The 23,548-nt window shown below is 40.4% G+C and overlaps 1 protein-coding gene across 1 annotated transcript in view; it reads right to left on the bottom strand.

Moving 5' to 3' along the window:
- The window catches only part of MACROD2 (mono-ADP ribosylhydrolase 2), a 1,597,693-nt gene that overhangs the window by 1,191,122 nt on the left and 383,023 nt on the right, over nt 1–23,548 (bottom strand). The gene's annotated exons all lie outside the window — the stretch shown is intronic.

The raw sequence follows: 23,548 nt of genomic DNA, 5'->3' as shown, positions 1-23,548 counted from the left end.
CAGACAGTATCACACATGATAGGATTAGATACAGTGGCTCAGCAGACAGTATCACACATGATAGGATTAGATATAGGGCCCAGCAGACAGTATCACACATGATAGGATTAGATACAGTGGCTCAGCAGACAGTATCACACATGATAGGATTAGATATAGGGCTCAGCAGACAGTGAGCCGGCCAATCAGCTGTTTTGAAGGGGCCGCAGCGCTCGTACGAGAAGTGCTTCCCCTCCATTTCCCTTACTCGCACACACTGTGAATCGCCGACACAGATTCAGTGTTCGCAAGTGACCGGAATAAAGGGGAAGAAGCTCTCGTACGAGTGCTGCGGCCCCTTCAAAACAGCTGGGAGTCGGACCCCACCAATCAGCTTCAGCAGACAGGGATATTAATCTTACCCTCCTCTTCAGCCGCGGTGGAAGTTCTGTCCTGACTCTATCCAGGATCACAATGTTGTGCGCGGCGCACAGCGCTGTGACGTCAGGATCTCCGCTGTGCTTCGCAACCAGGAAGGTAAGTACTGTCAGTTACTATAGTAACAGGGGCTCGCGGCCCGAGTTACTATAGTAACTTTTTATTGATGTGGTGAGGGGGGCCGTGGGCCCCCCTGGTTTCGGGGCCCAGTTGCAATTGCGACCCCTATAGCTACCCATATGGTTAGCACTATTGCCTTGCAGAAGTAGGGTTCAAATGCTAGCAAGGGTAACATCTGCATGGGTTTCGGTTTCGTAAGTTCTCCCCGTGTTTGTGTGGGTATCCAGAGTTCTCTGGTTTCCTCAAGCAATAAAGTTAATTGGCTTTCTATAAAATTAGCCCCGGTATGTGTGTTAGAGAATGCTTGACTCTGAGCCCTACGGGGACTGATGTGAATATGTTGGCGTTATATAAGAAACAGGAAATAAACAATACATTTTGATAAGGCAGTTGATTTGAACTCTACATTTATATTCTGAGATGTTCTGCTAGGAGAAGCCCCCATCCTGGCATAATAAAGCCTTGCCACCATCACAGCAATTAGTGGATGGTAGAGAAAATCCAGATGGTAGTAGAGGCCCTTGTGAGACAATTTTTTATGGCTAGATTGGTAATTGCTAGAAGGCGAATGTCATCAAACCCATCTGAGATGAGGGAGAGGAAAAATTGATAGTTAAAGTCACCAATTTTGAGTCGGGTATATATGGAAAGAGAAGTAAGAGTACAGAAATTTTAAATGTCTGGGGTGTCTTGATTCCTCATTACCAGGAGAGAATCAGGGGTTAATCCCTAAATTAAAACTATTGTAATTGGTTGAGCTGCTGGTGTAATTTTTTTTTTCTCTTTTGTTTTGTTCTCTCGTTTCCCTCGGGTTGAGGGGCTGTAATAAAAATATAAAATCTGTTGGTAATAGTATGTGATGCTTTTACATTTACATTAATAAAAAACAAAAAAAGATCAATTGCTATTCTAAGCTAAATATGCCTGCCCTTGTCGATTGCAGAGACTAAACAGCTTAAAGAGAACCTTTCACCTGCCCATACATGTGCAGCTGAGTGCAGCATGTAGTAGCAGGGCTGCACAAATCCTGGGGCACTTTAAAAAAAAAATCCTACCCTCCTCCGTTATTTAGATATCGGTGCCGTTATATTTGGTACCAGATATTTAAATAACTCCCTGAACTGGCCATAGGTCGCGTAATGGCATGTAAGATCGCTGTGGCACTGTCCAATCAGCTATGGACAGTGCCACAGCAAGAGCTGGAGAGAGGAGAGCGAGAGCATGTGCACACGAAGCTCAGAGCTGTGCGCGCGCGTGCAGCTCGGAGCTACGAGCGCGCGCACACACTCACTCTTCAGGTCTCGGCAGACAAGGACAAGACTGTGTGATTTCTCGCGGGAGATCACACAGTCTCGTTCTTGTCTGCAGAGAGCTTAAGCGTGAGCGTGCATAGCTCAGAGCTGCGCGTGCACACGCTCTCCTCTCTCCAGCTCTTGCTGTGGAACTATCCGTAGCAGATTCGACAGTGTCACATCGATGTTACATGTCCCCTTGCCATTACACGCCCCATTGACACTTCAAGGAGTTATTTAAATATCGGGCGTCAAATATCTAAATAACGGAGGAGGGTAGGGAAAAAAATGTAAAGTGCCCCAAGGTTTGTGCAGCCCTGCCCATTATATGCTGCACTCAGCTGCACACGGATCGGCAGGTCAAAGGTTCTCTTTAAGACCTTACAAAAAAAAGTTAATTTAAATGGTAGTGAAACACATATAATAGAAAAGTCAGATACATCTATTTAAATCTTACAATGATGAATACTAAAAGGTTATACGTTTAAGAACTTGTGGCCCTTTAAAGATTTTTTTTCTATCCTTTCAAAAAGCAGGATTTGTATGTACCAACGGGAAAAGGGAAGAGTGAAATATTTTAAGAAAATGGAAATTTTATCTCCAGTCTGACTTAATTGGATAGTAACTACATTTTAATTCAGCATGGCTATTTTTTTTCCCCCTGAGCACCTGCCTAATTTACATAATTAAGTTTTTGGTCTGTCCACGCTGTTCATCTAGGAGTAGTTTAAGAAATCCCTCCTGGGAACCCTATCCCTTTCACTGTGATTGTATAGTGCGGCCCCTACACAAGGTCTGTCTGCAAGCTCCTGAACTAGCAGAATTTTAGTAATTTACACATAAAATTTACTTTAGGCATTTTCTTACACATATAAAAATTAAGTCCTGGTTATAAAACTGTATGGGTTTCTTTTAATAGCCTTGCAAATTAAATTAACAGTGAACCTCTGCATTGCAAAGCCTATAAAATATTATTTCCTTTCATTAGCAAATGAACACAAAACATTTATATTTTACAAGCCATTTTCTCTACTGCATCCTAGTAGTGGAGCATGTATTATATAGTTTTATAGTACACCTTATTGAATTGCCTTTGAGCATGTAATTGCTATAGAGAATAATAATAGAATGTATATATGCTTAAAGAAGACCTGTCGCTAAGTCATATAAGTTTAACTGGTTACGTGACCTGAATAACGCTGTCTCCCTGATTCCAGCGCTGGTTTTCTTTTTTTCCTGGATCCCCCCTCTCTCCCCCGTTCCAGAGATAAGGCCCACTGTTGTGTTGGCTCCATTTATGCTAGTTTCCTGTAGATAGTCAACAGGATATGAACTACACTCAAGCGGACTCATGCTGATTGGTTAACTTTAGAGGTAGGGAAGCTAGCTCCACCCCATTGGCTAACTACAACTAATTAGCATATAGGGAGCCAACACATCAGTGAGCAATAACTCTGGAATGGAGAAGTCCAGGAAAAAAACAAAAACAAAAACACAGCACTGGAATCAAGGAGACTGCGTAATTTAGGTCAGTTAACCGGTTCCTCATACATGACCTAGTGACCGGTCCTCTTTAGACATGAATACTTAAAGAGGTTGTCCAAGAGTAGCAGCAAATGTTATTAAATAGAAAATAGAATACAATACTCATCTGTTAAATCCCCACTGCACCAGCACAGAGGCTTTGGTGGCCTCAACGGTCATGTGCCATATATACAGGCATCATAGCCGATACGGCACATTAACATTCCCGGCAAATAAACAAAGACTGGCAGGGTCCCAACAAAGCATCTGTGCTGGAGCGGCAAGGTTTGGACAGGGGAGTACTGTTTTTTAATTGATTTGATAACATTTGCTAACCCCTTTAATATATCTGTGTATATATAAATCATACATCGCTTTTGATATATAATTGTAGTATTTTGTGGTGGTTATTCTACTGAGCACAGCCTGAAAGTTAAATATATATACACATATACATCCAATCTATCTAATCTATTTATCTATCCAATCCATCTATCCAATCCATCTCATCCATCCATCACACAAGTAACTACAGAACATCGCCTCAATTACAACCCCCACTAATAAGCGCAACAAGGCAGTAACAAGGACATGGATGATGCCTTCTAGCTATGGTAAACACCGTTTTGGATGACTGGATACAAAACGGATTTATAGGGATTGCCCAAAAAGAGCAATTGATCAGGGGCCTCCACCACCCAGTTTCCTTTAGCCCTTCTTCGATACTTCCAGCTGCAAGAGCTAGAAAAACTTTAAAGAAAACCTCCAACTATATACAAGTTTTTATTTGGGTTGATAAAACTTTTTTTTTTTTTTACTAATATTTAGTACTAAGGGCTGGAGCTCTGTTCTCCTTACACAGAGCTCAGTTCCTTCTGTCTGCACTGCTAACTGGAATTTACCCAAGCAAGTGTAGTTATTCAGGGGAATTAGCAGCTGTCAGACACCTCTGGCTCATTTTATCCTCTTAGAATTGTGCTTGTTAAAATCCAACATTGCCGAACCTTTCTTTTCCATACAGCAGATGTCGAGGGACAGTGGGGCTGCTCTAAACATGTTCGATTATTGTTGACACTTGTCAATAGCGGCGGGATCTGCTTATCATTACTTAACATTTATGTCCATCTTAAAGCGGTTGTCTCAGCATGACAACCCCTATCTATATAAACCCCCGGCAGTCACCGGTTATCGAGGGAAGCTCCGGTTGGTCATACATTTGCCCTGCTGGGAAAATGTTGTATTACATATTGGCCATTCTAATAAATGTTCACCTATGTAATACATGGTTTGCAGCGCCTCTCTACCTTTGCACATATAGGGGCCCATATGTCCATACAGTATGCCCTAATAGTTAAAATTTTGCCTACACAGAAGGTGCACCAATCATCGTGAAAAGAGCCAGGCTGCAGTGTAGACATTAATTCTTGTTCAATTACTAAGTGATCATCGTAAAGAAAGGCCCTGTTCACGTTTGTGAAGTACGTTTAGCCGGGAAAGCTATCAACGTACACACTAAACCAGAAGCTATCGACATACACATTATGTCCATAAGGCTCCAATAGCCCAAAAGAGGCAAAGAGAGTTTCCTTTTGGCCTCCGTCGAGCCTGTATACTTTTTTTTACTTATGGAATAGTGTAGTACACTACACGATTTCAAGGTATACTCCGTGGTGTATTTATTTTTATTTTTTTTTAACATGGGAGCATACGGATGACCCAGCATGGCATCCTTTAAATGTATACGTTATTAATCTTTGAATAGCTTTTCATTACATATCCGTTAAACGGATATCAAAATAGCCTATGGGTGACCGATGCATAAATGTAGGAAGAAAAGGAGAAAAAGGGGACCACAAAACGGCCCTGCTATATATATAATAAAAGGTCAATGTTGGTTAAATAATTAAAAAGGATTTATTCAAACAGGCTACGTGTTACGACATCGAACTGATGGCCTGATGAAGACATCAGTTCGATGTCGTAACGCGTAGCCGGATTGAATAAATCCTTTTTAATTATTTAACCACCATTGACCCTTTATTATATGCATAGCAGCGCCATTTTGTGGTCCCCATTTTCTCCTTCTCTTCCTATTTGTTTGCGGTAACATACCTGGTTACTGGATCGGACCGTGGCAGCAGCATACCCTCGTGTACATCAGAGTTGTGTCTGAATAGCACAACTCATATAGATGAGCACAATACCATTGCTACCTTTTTATTATTTTCATAGTTTTACCTGCACTATGTGGCGCCATGCATCTCCTTTTTTTCCCACAATATGGATGCATAAATGTGCCATTCGTCACCCATAGCCTATCATGGGATTCGTTTAACGGCCGTATAATAAAAAGGTCATGAGAACTCATGATGCATCAATTTAATGGATCCTATAATAGTGACAAATTCCTCTGTTCGGTAACTTTACAGACTACATTTAACGTATACACGGTGGGAGAACCTCCTGACGTACTCTAAAAATATCATGTGGATGGGGCCAAACATATGTATTCAGGTACGACAAACAACTGCTTCTAATTATATGGTGCTCTGCAACAGTTAGAATGACCATCCACGTTTGGGCAACATTTTAAGTACAATATATATATATATATATGTGACTTCCATTAATCGTGGGAACTATGATCTGCAAACCCTGCCCACTATATCATAAATCTGTGAAATGCCAATTTTAACCTTTTCCTTATACTGCCCCTTTTATACATGAGGCGCGTTGTGTTAAACCACAAACTACAGAAAGTGTTTCAGAACAGAAATAGCTGGATGGTGCATACAAAGTAAGTGATAAATCACTTCTAAAAAAACAACTCTTTAAAGTGTTGCACTTTATAACCCAAGTAATAGAGGTTGATTCTATTATTCACATGCTGGACACGCTCTCCATTATTTGCTACATCTCTAGTGCCAAGTGTCAGTATCTTTGTAACAAAAGTGCCGTTTATGGGGCAACCGATGTTACAGAGCAACATATTACACTGCAGGGCTCCATTGCCATACAAGCTAATATGTCATTACTTGCAGCAAAGCTGGGTGAAGAATATGTCAAATTACAGTGAAAAATGCATTTTAGACGGGGTGTTCAGCAGACACGAGAGTGGCGCTTCAGCGTGATAAATGGCTTTAAAAGGAAGCTCGCTGTACGGATGAAAATATTACAAGGTACCTTGGAAAAGGAAGTAACAGTGGATACATTGTGACAGAAGATAAGTGCGCCGGGCCTCCCTAGAGATCCAGGGAGAGCCTTCACAGCATATGGCAGGGTTGTAGCATCGAACAATTATAAATGCAACTCCATTTCTGTGAAATAGCAGCGTCTTCGAGAACTCGGGTTGTGCAATTAGATTGTGAGTTAATGTCCTACAAAAAGCCTCAACAATGCTCCTGTCACATTCATGCATTCCGCTCACAATGCTTAAAGCTGGCATCATCGTCCATGTAACCATGTACCGAGACCCTGGAAAACACCACCCAAAACTCATTTGTATCCAAATGTAGGAAAGCTCCAGGAATTACTAGCAGATGTAAGCGCTCTCACTTGTTCAAATATTGTTCATGCCAGTTGCAATTATGTGTTATAAATAAAATATGAAAAGGTTTGTTAGCTGAAGAAAGTGCGAGGAAGACAAATGGGGTTATTCATCATAAATGAACATCGCGTTTGAGACAAAAGACAAAGCTCTAGGAAAGCGTCATTCATTCTAATAGGGCTGTTTATTAACCCCTTCCCTCTTTGGCCGCTTTTGACCTTCCTGACAGAGCCTCATTTTTCAAATCTGACATGTTTCACTTTATATGGTAATAACTCCGGAATGCTTTTACCTATCCAAGTGATTCTGAGATTGTTTTCTCGTAACACATTGGACTTTATGTTACTGGCAAAATTTGCCCGATACATTCAGTATTTAATTGTGAAAAACACCAAAATTTAGCGAAAAATTGCAAAAATTTGCATTTTTCTCAATTTAAATGTATCTGCTTGTAAGACAGGCAGTTATACCACACAAAAATGTTGCTAACTAACATCCCCCATATGTCTACTTTAGATTGGCATCGTTTTTTGAACATCATTTTATTTTTCTAGGACGTTACAAGGCTTAGAACTTTAGCAGCAATTTCTGACATTTTCAAGAAAATTTCAAAATGCTATTTTTACAGGGGCCAGTTCAGTTGTGAAGTGGCTTTGAGGTCCTTAGATATTAGAAACCCCCAATAAGTCACCCCATTTTAAAAACTGCACCCCTCAAAGTATTCAAAACAGCATTTAGAACGTTTCTTAACCCTTTAGACATTGCACAGGAATTAAGGCAAAGTAGAGGTGAAATTTACAAAGTTCATTATTTTTTTCCAGAAATTCATTTTGAATCCATTTTTTTTGTACCACAGAATGTTTTACCAGAGAAATGCAACTCAATATTTATTGCCCAGGTTCTGCAGTTTTAGGAAATATCCCACATGTGGCTCTAGTGCGCTACTGGACTGAAGCACCGGCCTCAGAAGCAAAGGAACACCTAGTGGATTTTGGGTCTCCTTTTTATTAGAATATATTTTAGGCACCATGTCAGCTTTGAACAGGTCTTGTGGAACTAAAACAGTGGAAACCCCCCAAAAGTGACCCCATTTGGGAAACTACACCCCTCGAGGAATTTATCTAGGGGTGTAGCAAGCATTTTGACCGGCCAGTTTTTTTGCAAAAATTTTTGGAACTAGGCCATGAAAATTAAAATCTACATTTTTTTCAAATAAAATGTAGGTTTAGCTAATTTTTTTTCATTTCCAAAAGAACTAAAGTAGAAAAAGCACCACAACATTTGTAGAGCAATTTCTCCCGAGTAAAACAATACCCCACATGTGGTAATAAACGGTTGTTTGGACACACGGCAGGGCTTAGAAGGGAAAGAGCGCCATTTGGCTCTTGGAGCTCAAATTTAGCAGGAATGGTTTGTGGAGGCCATGTCACATTTGCAAAGCCCCCTAGGGGACAAAACAGTGGAAACCCCCAACAAGTGACCCCATTTTGGAAACTATACCCCTCGAGGAATTTATCTAGGGGTGTAGCAAGCATTTTGACTGGCCAGTTTTTTTGCAAAAATTTTTGGAACTAGGCCATGAAAATGAAAATCTACATTTTTTTCAAATAAAATGTAGGTTTAGCTAATTTTTTTTCATTTCCACAAGGACTAAAGGAGAAAAAGCACCATAAAATTTGTAAAGAAATTTCTCCCGAGTAAAACAATACCCCACATGTGGTAATAAACGGTTGTTTGGACACACGGCAGGGCTTAGAAGGGAAAGAGCGCCATTTGGCTTTTGGAACTCAAATTTAGCAGGAATGGTTTGCGGAGGCCATGTCGCATTTGCAAAGCTCCTGAGGGGACAAAACAGTGGAAACCCCCAACAAGTGACCCCATTTTGGAAACTACACCCCATGAGGAAATTATCTAGGGGTATAGTGAGCAGTTTGACCCCACAGGTGTTTTACAGAACTTATTGGAAGTAGGCCGTAAAAATGAAAATCTACATTTTTTTCAAATAAAATGTAGGTTTAGGTATTTTTTTTTCATTTCCACAAGGACTGAAGGAGAAAAAGCACCATAAAATTAGTAAAGCAACTTCTCCCGAGTAAAACAATACCCCACATGTGGTCATAAACGGCTGTTTGGACACACGGTAGGGCTCAGAATGGAACTAGCACCATTTGGATTTTGGATAGTGTCTGGGCGCCATGTCACATTTGCTGAGCCCCTGTAGTACTAGTACAGTGGAAACACCCCAAAAGTGACTCCATTTGGGAAACTGCACCCCCTGAGGAATCATCTAGGGGTATAGTGAAAATTTTGATCCCAAAGGTTTTTTGCTGAATTAATTAGAATTAAGCTATGAAAATGAAAAATATTTTTTTTTTCCAACAAGATGTAGTTTTAGATCAACATTTTTCATTTTTACAAGGAATAGAGAAGAAAAAGCACCCCAACATTTGTAAAGTAATTTCTCCCGAGTATGGAAACACCCCATATGTGGTTATAATAGGCTATTTACGTATATGGGAGCATTCAGAAGAAAAGGAGCGGTACTTATGTTTTGGAGCGTAGATTTTGCTGGAATGGTTTGCGGACGCCATGTTGCATTTGCAAAACCCCTGATGTACCAAACAAAAGTGACCCCGTTTTAGAAACTACACCCCTAAAGGCATTTATCAAGGGGTGTAGTGAGAATTTAGACTCCACAGGTGTTTTTCAGAAATGAATACGCAGTGGATGGTGCAAAGTGAAAATTGCAATTTCTCCACTGATCTGCCCATTCACCGCACAAGATGTTGTGCCCCTAGAGAATCTTACCCCATAAATTGTTAAGCGGGTTCTCCCGGGTATGGTAATGCCTTACTTGTGGCCATAAATTGCTGTTTGGGCACACTGTAGGGCTAAGAAGGGAAAGACCGCCATTTTGAGCATGGATTTTGCTTGGTAATAGTTCTGTTTGGGGTTTTGCTGGTATTTCAGTTTATAATGTGGTGGCATATGTAATCTGTGCGGAGTACATCAGAGTATATGTAATCCGTGCGGAGTCCATCAGAGTATATGTAATCTGTGCGGAGTACATCAGGGCATAATAAGAGGGTATAATAATGGGGTAAATAATACGATTATCCATAGATGTGTGTTACGATGTGAAGCGATCCGTTATGCACAGGCCGGTGTAACACTGATAAACGGTTTTCTTTCTTATCCCCCTTTTGTAACGCTCTGCACCTTTTGGGGACTTTTTCTCCTTCGTAGTTTGGGAAATATTGCTGGGAAAGTTTTGCGCTGGTATAATACGGGCGCCCTCGCTTCCAGCAGATGTGTTATGTCCATTCCCTTTCCTAGTTCCTAAATACTAGGGCCCTGAAACTGAAGGAATGTTCCCCTCCGGCCTGGGCATTGAGATGTTTTTTCATCACCGCATTACTAGTGCCGTAACTTTTTTATTTTTCAGTTGATTGAGCGGTATGCGGGCTTGTTTTTTGCGAGACGGGCTGTAGATTTTATTGGTACCATTTTAGAACACATACGACTTTTTGATCACTTTTTATTTCATTTTTTGGTAAAGGAAATTACCAAAAACAAGCAATTCTGGAATCGTTTTTTATTGTTTTTTTTTATCGGCATCCACAGTGCGCCCTAAATTACATGTTAGCTTTATTCTGCGGGTCGATACGATTACGGCGATACCAAATTTATATAGGTTTTTTTATGTATTGCGGCTTTTGCACAATAAAATCACTTTTTTTATAAAATCATTTGTTTTCTGTGTCGCCATTCTAAGACCCATAACTTTTTTATTTTTGCGTGCACGAAGCGGTGTCAGGGATTATTTTTTGCGGGACGGATTGCCGTTTTTATTAGTACTATTTTGGAGTAAATGTGACTTTTTGATCACTTTTTATAGCATTTTTTGGAAGGAGATGTGACCTAAAAACAAAGATTCTGGCGTTGTTTTTCATGTTTTTTTTTTACCGCGTTCACCGTGCGGGATAAATTACATAATAGTTTTGTAGTTTGGGTCGTTACGGACGCGGCGATACCAATTATGTATAGTTTTTTTAATTTTTACGGTTTTTTCCATAATAAAAGACTTACTATGGGAAAAAAGTCAGTTTAGCTTTATTTTTATTTGAAATGTGTGTGTTTTTATTGTTTTACCACATTTTTATTATCTTTTTTTTACTTTTCTGACTTGTCCCACTACGGGACATGAGGGCCTGATGCCCCGATCGCTACTCTAATACACTGCACTACATACGAAGTGCAGTGCATTAGCGCTGTCAGTTATTCACTGACAGCAAGCCTATGAGGACTCGCCGAAGGCGGGTCCTCATGGGCTCCCGTACAAGGCAGACTCGGACGCCATTTTCTGGCGTCCGATTGCCACAGCAAGCATCTGAGGGGTTAATCTGCCGGATCGGAGAGTAGCTCCGGTCCTGGCAGTTACAGGAGGGTGCCAGCTGTATAATACAGCTGTCACCCCGCGGTGATGGTGCCGGCTCTGCTTCTGAGCCCGCACAATCACTGCGCCGTACATGTACGGCGCTTTGCGGGAAGCACCTCCCGACAGCGCCGTACATGTACGGCGCATGTCGGGAAGGGGTTAAAACAGCATGGGAACATCATCATTTACTTTGAAAATAAAATATTTAAGATTTGGCTGGGAATATGAATGGTTGAAGGAGGTTCAAAATGACTACAGAACTTTTTTACGTGGCGTTGACTGGTCAAGAATCATAACAGGGTGCAACTTTTTTGGGTTCACATTGGTGTCATGGCTACCATTTATAATGGAAGTCATGATCTTGTGGTAGATTCTGTATACGACGGATGCAAACAGCAACCTTCCCAACCTATTGACTTATAGTAAGGTCAGTTGGGTTTTTCATCGGGATTTCAATGAGTTTTCCTTGGTTTTAATAGAAAAATTAGCGCTGCATGCAGCGCTATGCTTGCCATCATAAGGGATGGTATCTCCAATGGCGGCTCTTAAAGAGGTTGTCTGAGACTTTAAGAAATTAAATAGGCTGCAGTTTATGTTAAAAAGTAAAAGTAATAATGTTATTTTCCTGCCGCTCCAGTGCTTATGCCCCAGGGGTCTTTATTCATTTTCCTAGAGAAATTATATCCCGTAGATCTACATGACTGCTGCAACCAACCACTGGTCCAAGCGGTGATGCTAGCATGTTCAGCACCGAGGTCAGTGATTGGCTGCAGTGGTCACAAGGAAGTACGGGCATGTTACCGCTCCAGAAAAATAAAAAAGACTGGTGGAGACTACCGAATCTGGAGCTTCAGGGGATCTAACAGATGAGTAATATTTTTATTATATAACATTTCCTGCAGCCGGTTTAATTTTTTTTCAAGCGTAAGGGTAAGTTCACATGGCTTAGCAAAATACGTCTGAAAATACGGAGCTGTTTTCAGGCGAAAACAGCTCCTGATTTTCAGATGTTTTTCGCAGCGTATTTTACAGACATTATTGGAGCTGTTTTTTTCAATGGAGTCAATGAAAAACGGCTCTAAAAACGTCCCAAGAAGTGACATGCACTTCTTTTCGCGGGCAACTTTTTACACACCGTATTTTGACAGCGACGCGTAAAATAACGCCTCGTGGGAACAGAACACCGTAAAACCCATTGAAAACAATAGGCAGATGTTTGTAGGCGTAATGGAGCTGTTTTTTCAGACATAATTCGAGGTGTAAAACGCCCAAATTACATCTGAAAACAGTGCGTGTGTACATACCCTTAGACAACCTCTTTAATTACCAATATGAATAGAGCCGAATATATATTGTGTCCCAATTCAGCCGATGTGAACCAATTTTGGGGCTTTCAGAAGGATGGTATCTATGAGAGATCTGCAAGGCACGAACTACTGCTGACCAAAAAGAACACAAAGACTCGTCTCACATCTAGATGAGCCCCAAGACTTTTGGAATAATATTCTGTGGATTTATGAGTCAAAGGTGGAACTTTTTGGACATGAGTCTTGTAACATCTGGCGTAAAGCTAACACTGCCTTCCACCATAAGAACATCATGCCAATAGTCAAACATGGTGGTAGTGTAATGGTCTGGGGCTGCTTTGCTTCTGCAGGACCTGGACGACTTGTCATAATAGATGGAACCATGAATTCTGCGGTCGATCAGAAAATCCTGAAGGAGAATGTTCTCCCATCAGTACGTGACAAAGCTCAAGCGCAGTTGAGATATACAGTAGGACAATGATCCGAAGAACACAAGCAAGTCCACCTCTCAATGGCTCAAAAGGTTTTGGAGTGGATGTGTCAAAGTCCTGACTTGAATCCCATTGAGATTCCGTGGCAAGACCTTAAACGGGCAGTTCATGTACGAAAAACCCTCCAATGTAGCCGAATTAAAACAATTCTGCAAAGAAGAGTGGCCCAAGAATTATCCAGTGATGGAAAAGACTCATTACAAGTTATCACAAACGTTTAATTGCAGTTGTGAGGTTTAGGGAGGCACAACCAGTTATTAGGTTTATGGGCAATTACTTTTCACATGGCTAATAAAGGTTTTGAATAAAAAATAAATCTTAAAAAAGTAGAATGATAGCAGCATTTTGTGTTTACTCGTGTTGTTTTGATCTTAGATTAAAATTAGTTGGATAATCTTAAACATTTAAGGTGCATTCACTTGTTACGGTTGAGAGGCGGTTAAAACCGCATCCGGAAACTGCATGTGTTTTTCCTGGAACTCGCTGCAGTTTTCCAAGTGGTTGTAGTTAAAAACCACACTTGCATCGAAAAACACACCAAATTCTAACCGCAACTCAACCGCAAAGTGAGAATTGACCTTTAAATGTGACAATTTTCTTTATAATACTGTAATAATAATTTAGAAGATAAGGCGATGGCCAAAGTTGAGTAATACCTTGATAAGTTGAGATATTGGCATTTTTCTACTTTGCTGTGCTGTCCAATTTTGCAAGAGTTTAAATAAGTCATTTCGATTATTACACTTTACCTTTTCAGAACCTTTACTAACAAATGATGATAATGCTCACGATCAAGCACTTAATCTTTAAGAATAGCTCAATGTCTAGGAGTGTGTGTGTGTGTGTGTGTGTGTGTGTGTGTGTGTGTGTGTGTGTGTGTGTGTGTGTGTAAAATGTAAAAATCACTTGTAGTCCTTAGTCCTTGAAATTCTGCAATCCACACCTCAATCTGGTCTACTATGGTCCGCCACGTTATCGCATATTCTAGTGCTCCAAATTAATTATTCAAAAAAGAAAAGAACAGAGTGCAATGCACAAGACCTCTAATGAACTGTGTCTAAGATTTCTGATAATAGTTAGAGTATCCAGTTTCTCTGAGAAAACGCACAGGTGTTCAGCTCCTCTGCCCCCAGGAACTAGGGTCCTGGTACACACATTTCTCACTGCAGCAAGGAATTCTGTTTTGTGCTTCTGCTCACCCAAGTGATTCAAGTCTGGTCTTTTTACAACAATAGGCTGGAAAACAATAACAGTCCCTGATCACGCTCAGGACAGTGATTGATGCACGAGACCAAGGGCACCCTTCGCATTTCTTGTAAAACTTCAGAGTGGTAAAATAAGATCCTGTTGTGTGTTTTTTGATGTGCTTTATGTTTACATTGCAGCATTGATTTTTATTTTAACCCCTTAAGAACCAGGCCATTTTTTGATTTAAGGACACATCGGTTTTTTTTTCGTATTCGGGATCGTAAAACTTTTTTAATTGTGTGTCAAGGCCTCTAAATTAGGTCATGATTGGGGTACATGTTGTACTTTCTATCTTTAACATTTTAAGGTGTATGTATACACAAGTGCTGAAAATTGTATACATTTCAAAATTCACAATTCTTCAATTTTTTTTGTTTACCGTAATTGCTTACCTAAACAGCATGTATATATTTAATATATAGGTTTCTACGCATATGGGGATACCACATCTATGTGTTGTTTTTTTTTTAAATATATGTATTTTATTAAATAAATATTTTATTTAAAAAAGTTTCTATTTTTATTTTTTAACTTTTTTTGTCCGATGTAAAAGATTTTTGATTATTTAGGGTATGTGCACATACACTAATTACGTCCGTAATTGACGGACGTATTTCGGCCGCAAGTCCCGGACCGAACACACTGCAGGGAGCCGGGCTCCTAGCATCATAGTTATATACGATGCTAGGAGTCTCTGCCTCTCTGCAGGACAACTGTCCCGTACTGTAATCATGTTTTCAGTACGGGACAATAGTTCCACGGAGAGGCAGGGACTCCTAGCATCGTACATAAGTATGAGGCTAGGAGCCCGGCTCCCTGCACTGCGTTCGGTCCACTACTTGCGGCCGAAATACGTCCGTCAATTACGGACGTAATTAGTGTGTGTGCACATACCCTTAAAATATACTGGCATGATTCTACATGACTGCAAATTGTCCTGTGCATAGAAAAATAGGCACCCTGGGTTGGGAAACGGTTAATCCATACCCATGCCTTCCATTATTTTTCATCTACCGTCTTAAACGGGTTTTCCCAGCCAGTAAAAATTGATGGGTCGGGGTCCAACTCCCGGGAACTGCTGTAGTGAGGTGGGTACAGAGCTTGTACAAACACCGCTTCCCATTCATTTCTACTTTCTCACTGCGAATCTTTGACACGCATTTAGCGGCGATTCACAGGTATTGCAGCTTATATTCGCATTAAGTAAATGAGAGAAAAGGCTGCAATACCTGTTGTGAGACAGTGACAGGTAAAGTCATTGAGGGAAGGTATATTTCCCCTAGAATCCTGTCATATGTATCCTAGGCTCCAGGGAATGAGTAGTTCTTGCAATAGAAAGCTCTAGTTTTCCAATCTCGGCTTAAGGAAAAGCCGGAAAAAAGGGCCTGGAGTTGGATTGGAGAAGATCAGGGCGGGTTCCCCAATCCCTAGTCCATCTCTGTTTGTAGGACAAGGCTGCTGCTCAATTAGCTGCACCTGTAGCCTGTGTATAAAAAGGTGCAGACACAGTGTGTGGGAGTCTCACCCCTGACTCAGACTGGAGACTACTAAGGCTGGAGTAGCCTGTATGCTATGTGATTAAAGACCTGTGTTACTTTGTGTCCAGTGCCTGGTAGGAAGGCACTTGGTATAGTTAGATAATATCTTGTTTAGTTAGTGCTCAGACGAGCAGGATTTATTTTGTATTTTGCCTTGTTGTACAAGAGGCTGTTTCTTTGACAAGAATAAAAACACAGGCAAAGCCCTGTTAGGACTGTTAATGCACGGTGTCCCTGTCTCTGGCTACAAAGAAACCGCTGTACCAACCTCTCCTGATGCTAAACCCTCACACTGTGTATCACCGCTATATACGTGTCAAAGATTCAGTGAGCAAGAAGAAATGAAGGGGAAGCGGTGCTCGTACGAGTGCTGCACGCCCTTCAAAACAGCTGATCGGCAGGGGTCCCAGGAGTAAGACCCCGACCCATCAGCTATTGAGGGCCTATCCTGAGGATAGGCCATCAATTTTTACTAGCTGGAAAACCCCTTTAATTCCACTACTTTTGATAGTGAATAATAAGGCATAATGCCATGTTGGTTTTTTGCCATTAGAGGACAAAGTGGACGTCCCAGAATATATAACAAATAGATATATCCATCTATCTATATATATATATATATATATCTATATATATCTTTGGTTATGTTCACACGCACTATTTACGGACGTAATTCAGGCGTTTTTTTCCTGGAATTACGGCCGAAAATACAGCTTGAAAGCGTCGGCAAACATCTAGAGGGGCAGGGGTCAGTTCCCTAAGTCTTGCACCACCTTTCATTTAAGCCTGTGCTACTGGATTCCATTTTAGTATATATATATATATATATATATATATATATATATATGTGATTGATACATAGATAAATGTGTCCATCTACATACATATTTGTTTATATACACACACACACAAGCATTGCTACAGTCATGTGGCTTCGTTTTAGGCAAAGGTCATGCTTATAAAGTATTATAATTAAAACAATATCTATCTCACATATTTTATCTAGCATATATATTTATGTTATATCTGTCGATCTACTTCAATATTTTATTTATGTATCCAGCTACACAACCATCTCAGGCATATACACATGCATTATATAGAGACAGACTTGTGTCTTGCATTTGTTTGGTCTTCCTTGACCTTAAAAAAAAAAAAAAGGATTTGGGCAGAGGTCAGGATGTCGTGGCCGACCACCAAGAAATCAGCAGCTGTAACACCAATCTCGTATCTAGGCAGAAAAAATGGCAGACGCCACAGAAGTAGACAGGGAAGTCTTGTCTAACCTTTCACATTTTAGTGACACACATGCTTTCCAACAAGATGACATCTCATACGTTCATTGAACGCTGTCCTGTACACTCCATACATCACCTGTTAGAAGAAATAATAATAGGACTCTGGAAAAAAAAGCAAGGGAAAGAATTTTTTCTCTTCCATACATGGGAAGAAATGGAACTGCTTTCTCTTGCAAGTCCAAGAAGAAAATCCGTTGATCATTAGATAAGCAGCACAGCTGTGAATAGTGTTATAGATCTACAAGTGTAATGTCGAAAATCAAAATAGTCTTGGAAATATTGCAAGTGTTAAAGAGCATCTATAATACCAGCTTTATGAGTTCACAAATCAGTCTTGTACTATAAAATTATCTCCATAAATACGGCATTCGATGCAGCATGCCACAATTTTTGTTGTCAGATTCTAACAAAATCCAACAGAAAATGCCCTTGTATGCATTAGGGCATGTCAACAGGGGTAGTTGGCATTGTGAGACAACCCCTTAAAAACGTAACCTTGCAAATACAGGTATTTAGGAAGCTTCAATATACTTACGGACACATCCAATACATAGGTATCATCATTTCCTCCATGAGGAGAGTCTCATAACTGTTCAAATACATATTTTTAAGAAAAGTGACAAATATGCAGACAACGACATTGACAGCGGCAGACAACACTAGTGATTAATTTAATAATTCACATCAACCGCAAAATAGACCATGAAATCAATCTTTCTATCTACAGATATACAAGTATAATATCTGTATATTGCGTGACTTTGTAACCTGTGACCTAAGTCACATTCTGCATCATTGCCCAGAGCTACATTCACTATTCTACCGATTGCTAGAACCAGACAGATGTCTGTCAACAGACCGCCCCCAATAGTTCCCCTGAACTCCTATAATGGGACGCTCTGTTCTGCACATATTGAGAACGTTACTTCTTGCATCTGATTATTCTAGTGTCTGGTGTAAATACTACACTTCCGAAGCGCTCTGTATAGATTCAACAGGGCATGCTGGGGGGAGGGGGGGATGTCAGTTCTGCAGAATTGTGAATGCAGATGTGGATAAGAATATTCTATTAAACAGGTTATAATGCAGAATCATAAGAGTTTAAAGCAATGTATTTACAAAGTAGCTCAACTTTTTATGTAGAAAAGATCTAGATATAAACTGTAAAATCATATTTGTTAGTGTCATTCATAGTGGTAACATATCAGATGAGCATTGGCAGCAGCGGTGATGTTCTATCCACAGGCCTCGTACGGGATAGGCAGCTATGGGTCCTTTTACATGAGCCAATGATCGGGCAAACGAGCATTCAAATGAACGCTCGTTCTCGATCATTGCCGTTTATAAACAGGGTATTAATCAGCCGATGAACGAGCTGACGCTTGTTCATCGGCTGATTGTATCGTTTATGCAGCAAGAAATACAATCGTTGTCGGCAGCACATCTCCCTGTTTACACAGGCAGATGTACTCCTGACATGATAGAAACGTATGGGGACCAGCGATCGTCGTAACGATCGCTCGTCCACATACATTACTGATCTTTGCTCCTTTTGAAAGAAGCAAAACGAGCACCAATCAACGAGCTGCCTCGTTGATCGGCGATCGTTTTCACGGCCCATATCGGGCCGTGTAAGAGAACCTTTAGTATATTGAAAGGTTTGCTATCTAGACTATGGTGTCTGGGTGCTATCTTTGAAAGAACTGATCGGTGGTAGATTGCTTGAGATGGGTCATTGATCCAAGGCTTTGATTCGGATTGATATACTGGAGTAGAAAATAAATTTTTCCCCTAATTTTTCTTCTTCCTCTAAATCACCACTGTAGAATAATAATTTTAACTTGATGGACAGTCGTTTTTTGTTTTCAACCCTACTGTAGTGTTTTAACAGTAATGGCCAAACATTTTTAAAGCAAGTCTTCAATCTGTTATGATCGATGGAAGATATTTCATCTGATGAACGTAACGATTCAGCCAGAAAAGACGATGGTTAACAATTGTGGATAAAAATATGGGGGCCTTTACTTATCAGACTGAAGCCTAAACTAAAGGTATTTCATTAACAGTAGACACTGTTTTAACGGAGGCCTAATAAAACACTTAGTTATTTCAAGTTTAGCACTGGTTGTCTCAGCAGACCTACAAGGTCATTGAGAGTATTATGGGATGGAGGTAAATACACATAGGCCCATTGAGCTCTGGTTAAAGAGAATAACACATGTGAAAAGAAGCACTGGAATGGCCTACACAAATAAACAACAGGGCACTTCTTCTTTTAGCGGGCAGTAAATTGGTGACATGTCCTGTCCCCACTCATCACTCAGAGACAGAGCTTCAGCTTTTTACATCCTTTCCCAATCCCATGTTTTCTCTTCACACCTCATCGGTAAGCTTTTACACCAGAGCTGCGACTCCCAGGGGTTCAGGCGTTTGTTTTGGCACACATATTCACACTCATTAAACCCCAGTTCACAGTCCTGTCACTGTGTTGCAAAGCAGGTTCTGGGATGTGACTTACAAACACACCTAGGGGGCCATTGGCAGGATGTCCATATCAAAGAGAAGATATCAGACAGACTAATTGTATTAGATCAGGAAAAAAGAAACACTAAAGCAATTACACAAACTGGACTTGGGCATAGTTCACACACGGTCTATCAGGGATGACTGATGTTTATTAGCAATTTAAGTCTGGTTACCAATGTTTGGGAAGTTACTTCCATATAAATAGTCTCCTAATGCTGCATTGGTGTCTGGGGGACTTTTGTTGCGTATCTTATTCAAGTCAAATAATGGCAGTTCAGCTATAAATGCACTGTTACAGCCCGTTAGGGACTATATGTACCCATGCCGATCCCTAAAAAGATTATATAACCATGTACAGGTGGCCACACAGCTGCCAGCACAGACTACAAGAAGAGCATGTGCTTGCAATCCAGGAGATTGGCAGGGGCACAAACAGCCCCAAGTAGGCTGCAATGTTCACAAGTGCACCCCCTACAGAACTGCCTTTACTTTTCTACATCACTCTCCAAATTTCCTGACTCTTTCAGCTTATTTATGGTGCCCATTCTTAGGGCACCACATAATGAGGTCAGGGAAACAAGACAAAAATTTATATTTCTTGAACTACAATTAGACAACATATTATGGAGAACTTTGCTGTAATACTCGGTACATGTACTGCTCCCTGTGCTGTTGTCTGATGGATTTGTGAGATGCAGCTTCTGGATGTATTGATGGCATTTGTCATATGTAATGGCACCTTTAGTGATATCATTGACACTTGAGTTACAAAGTGCCTCAATCATACATACAATTACTGCATTCACCACAGCGACATTAGAAACACTTTAAAAATGGATCGTGTGTTTAATGAATTGTTTTGACTGACACTCCAGATCTAATTATTGCTAGCAGATGGAGTATATATTTACACAAAAGATTGGGCAGATGAAACTATCCAACTATCCACAACAACATCAATGTAGGCCATAAAGTTGTCATGAACCAGTGGAAAAAAGCCAGGAGAACCCTAAATTTGTTGCAGTTTCTACCTGTCTGGTCTAGTTTAATCCTGACCAAATTTAGGGCAGTATTACTAAATCCACCTCACTAAAAGGTTAATGGGCTTCATATGAAAAAAAAATTCATAATTGGAAGTTTCCACTCCACTAAAAATGCATTTGAATATGTGGAATATTTCTCTCTCTCACCTAATGGCCTTCAAAACACAGACATTAAGGGTACCGACACACGGAGCAGCCCTGACACGGTCGCAACGTGGCCAACAACCGCGCTGGCACTATGTAGGAGCGGCTGTCAAATACCTAGTTAAGGGGTATTCCGGTTACATGCGCACTGCCGCTCCATTCATTCTCTATGGGAGCGCCGGAGATGGCCGAGTGCAGTGTTTGGCTTTTTCCGGCGCTGCCATAGAGAATGAATAAGGGGTAAGTTGTTGTAATTTGCAAAATCGTGCGGCCATAAAGGGTATATTAATTCATGGACGCACGATTTTGCAGATAAAGGGACGGTTTACCCGCGTTAACATGCGGCCACTAACAGGCTGTTTGACAGCCGCACGGAACATGGTGCCGGCGGGGTTGTTAGCCACGTAGTGACCGTGTCAGGGCCGCTCCGTGTTGCCCTACCCTTGGTTTTAACCAATGAAGAAAAATAAACTCCTACTAGCTCCAAATATGAATTGGGGGAAATTTAACAAAGTTTTCCACGAAAGAACTGGCATAGAAAAAAAAAATCGGCAATGGCTCAAAAGTAGCAATATTTTTTTACAATTTTGTAAAAAAAAAAAAAAAAAAAAGAAAGAAAAGTGGAGCCTTGAGGGAGGAGCAGGGTCCCCACGGACAATGCCTTTTTTTTTATCATTTATGTCAGAAACAAACTTAAATTATAGCGGAAATCTACACCAGCTCCTGGCTGGCGTAGATTTCACACAGTGGCTCAGGGACAGCCGAAGGTGTACAAATTTATTGAGACAAGCCTCTTAATAAATTTGTCGCGTCTTACTCCAGCTTGTTTCCTATTAAGATTGGTATATGAAATGCCAGTGTTAATAAATTCCCGACTGTCTTTTTAATAACATTCCTGAAAAAGAACAAAAAAAAATCTTCTACTCTAAAAGGTCTTTGGCGTGAAATTATTATAATATTCTTCCTTCCCAAAATAACTAGATTATTTGTGTTTATGGAATTATTTTGCTGTCACTGTCTTTTACAGTCACAGAGATTACATCAAATAATGCACAGAGGAAAATATAGAAAACGGTTCTGTTTCATGGACAATTTATTTTATCCAAGGAGGTGGCAATATTTCATTAAAAGATATGAAATGCAAATTTGCAATCGGCTATAACTAACACCTGTCAAACTCAGTTTCTCTTTGTTTCGAGTTTAAAGGATGTCTGGCTACATAGAAAGGAAAAGGGTACAAAAAAAAATGACGAAAACAACAAAAACGAGATTAGAACATACTAGCCTATAAAATTCTGTCTTCACTTTCCCTAAAGACCACTTGCTAGAAGAATGTCATTCAATTGGGTTCAACAGATTTTAATTAAGATACTTGACTTAAGTGTTCATATGATTCGATTTGTCACTGAACCTCGGGGACACTCGGACAAGCTGAACGAGCACTCCAAAGCCCGAAAGAAAAAAATATTGCTATCAATTTTCCTTGGTAACAACAAAAGCAGCATATTCAACTTCATAGCAGCTGAATGTTACTTATCTCTAATGGCCGAGTCAGTGGAACAATCTGTGCACAGTGACCGGGTGAATCTCCTGCTTCTGGCTTTCCAACTGATCAGACAGATAAGATTTCAATTTACAATGGTGGAAAAACGAGAGGACACGTGAGAGCAGGGGACAGATGCCTTTATCACCAGCTACTACTCTTTACATTGATTATCCATTGTTTTTAATCTGAGGCTCCTTATCTTGCTTTGTGAAACAAACATCTTAAATGGCACTAATAACGTAACACAGGATTGCGGCTGTTGAGTCTACAAGGGTTGGTGAAGAGCCGAGTGAGCGCTTCAGGTGTGCATGATTGAACACAGGTGTCACAAAGCAAAATATCCATTTCCTGTCCCACCTATACTCAGACATTAACCCTTTCCTAGCAAGACCCCTTAGCAAGTTTTCCCTTTTGATGGTTACATGCACTTCTCAATTCATTAAGTTAAAACTTCGTCTTTTTCAACTTTTTCTTAGATTTGTTTTTTTCTTGGTCATATCATAGTCACGGATGGAGGAGATCAAGACAATATTGTCAAATCGAGAACAAGTCTTTAAATGCAAAGTGTCCATGAAATATTTTTGAAATACTACAAAATATTGAACTGAAAAGAAATAAAAATAAGTAACTGTCCAGTGAGATTTTTTTTCAGTTATGTTGCCTACTTATACCCTAGGGGCAGGAATAACAGGGATAAACCAAAGTCTGATGTTGATTGATTTTCATACTCTTCTCTCAACTGAGCGTTATATCTGTTAGGTAGGTGTCATGGTATCATGACCACCAACAGACTCTGTTGTAATGCCCAAATTAGAATTTTTTTTTTGTCAACTGCACCCTCGATTGCACAGCACATTCTGTAAGTCTATGCCAGATTTAAAAACATTCTGTGTCATCAGGCTCTCTATTAGGTCTTGTTGGAATCGTTGGGCAGGGGTTCCCCATCTATTAATCTAGTTGCTCTGCAGAGGCCGACAACAATTACCCCAGGCTAAATAAAGTATGCCAAGGGTCTCGAGAGAACAAATCCGCAGCGTTTAGCTTTTCACTGCAGCAGCTGTCACTAAAA

The sequence above is a fragment of the Rhinoderma darwinii genome, chromosome 4 (assembly GCF_050947455.1).
Source record: "Rhinoderma darwinii isolate aRhiDar2 chromosome 4, aRhiDar2.hap1, whole genome shotgun sequence".
Lineage (NCBI taxonomy): Eukaryota > Metazoa > Chordata > Amphibia > Anura > Rhinodermatidae > Rhinoderma > Rhinoderma darwinii.
The sequence above is the reverse complement of the archived record's forward strand: the minus strand, read 5'-3'. Positions and strand labels throughout refer to the sequence as shown.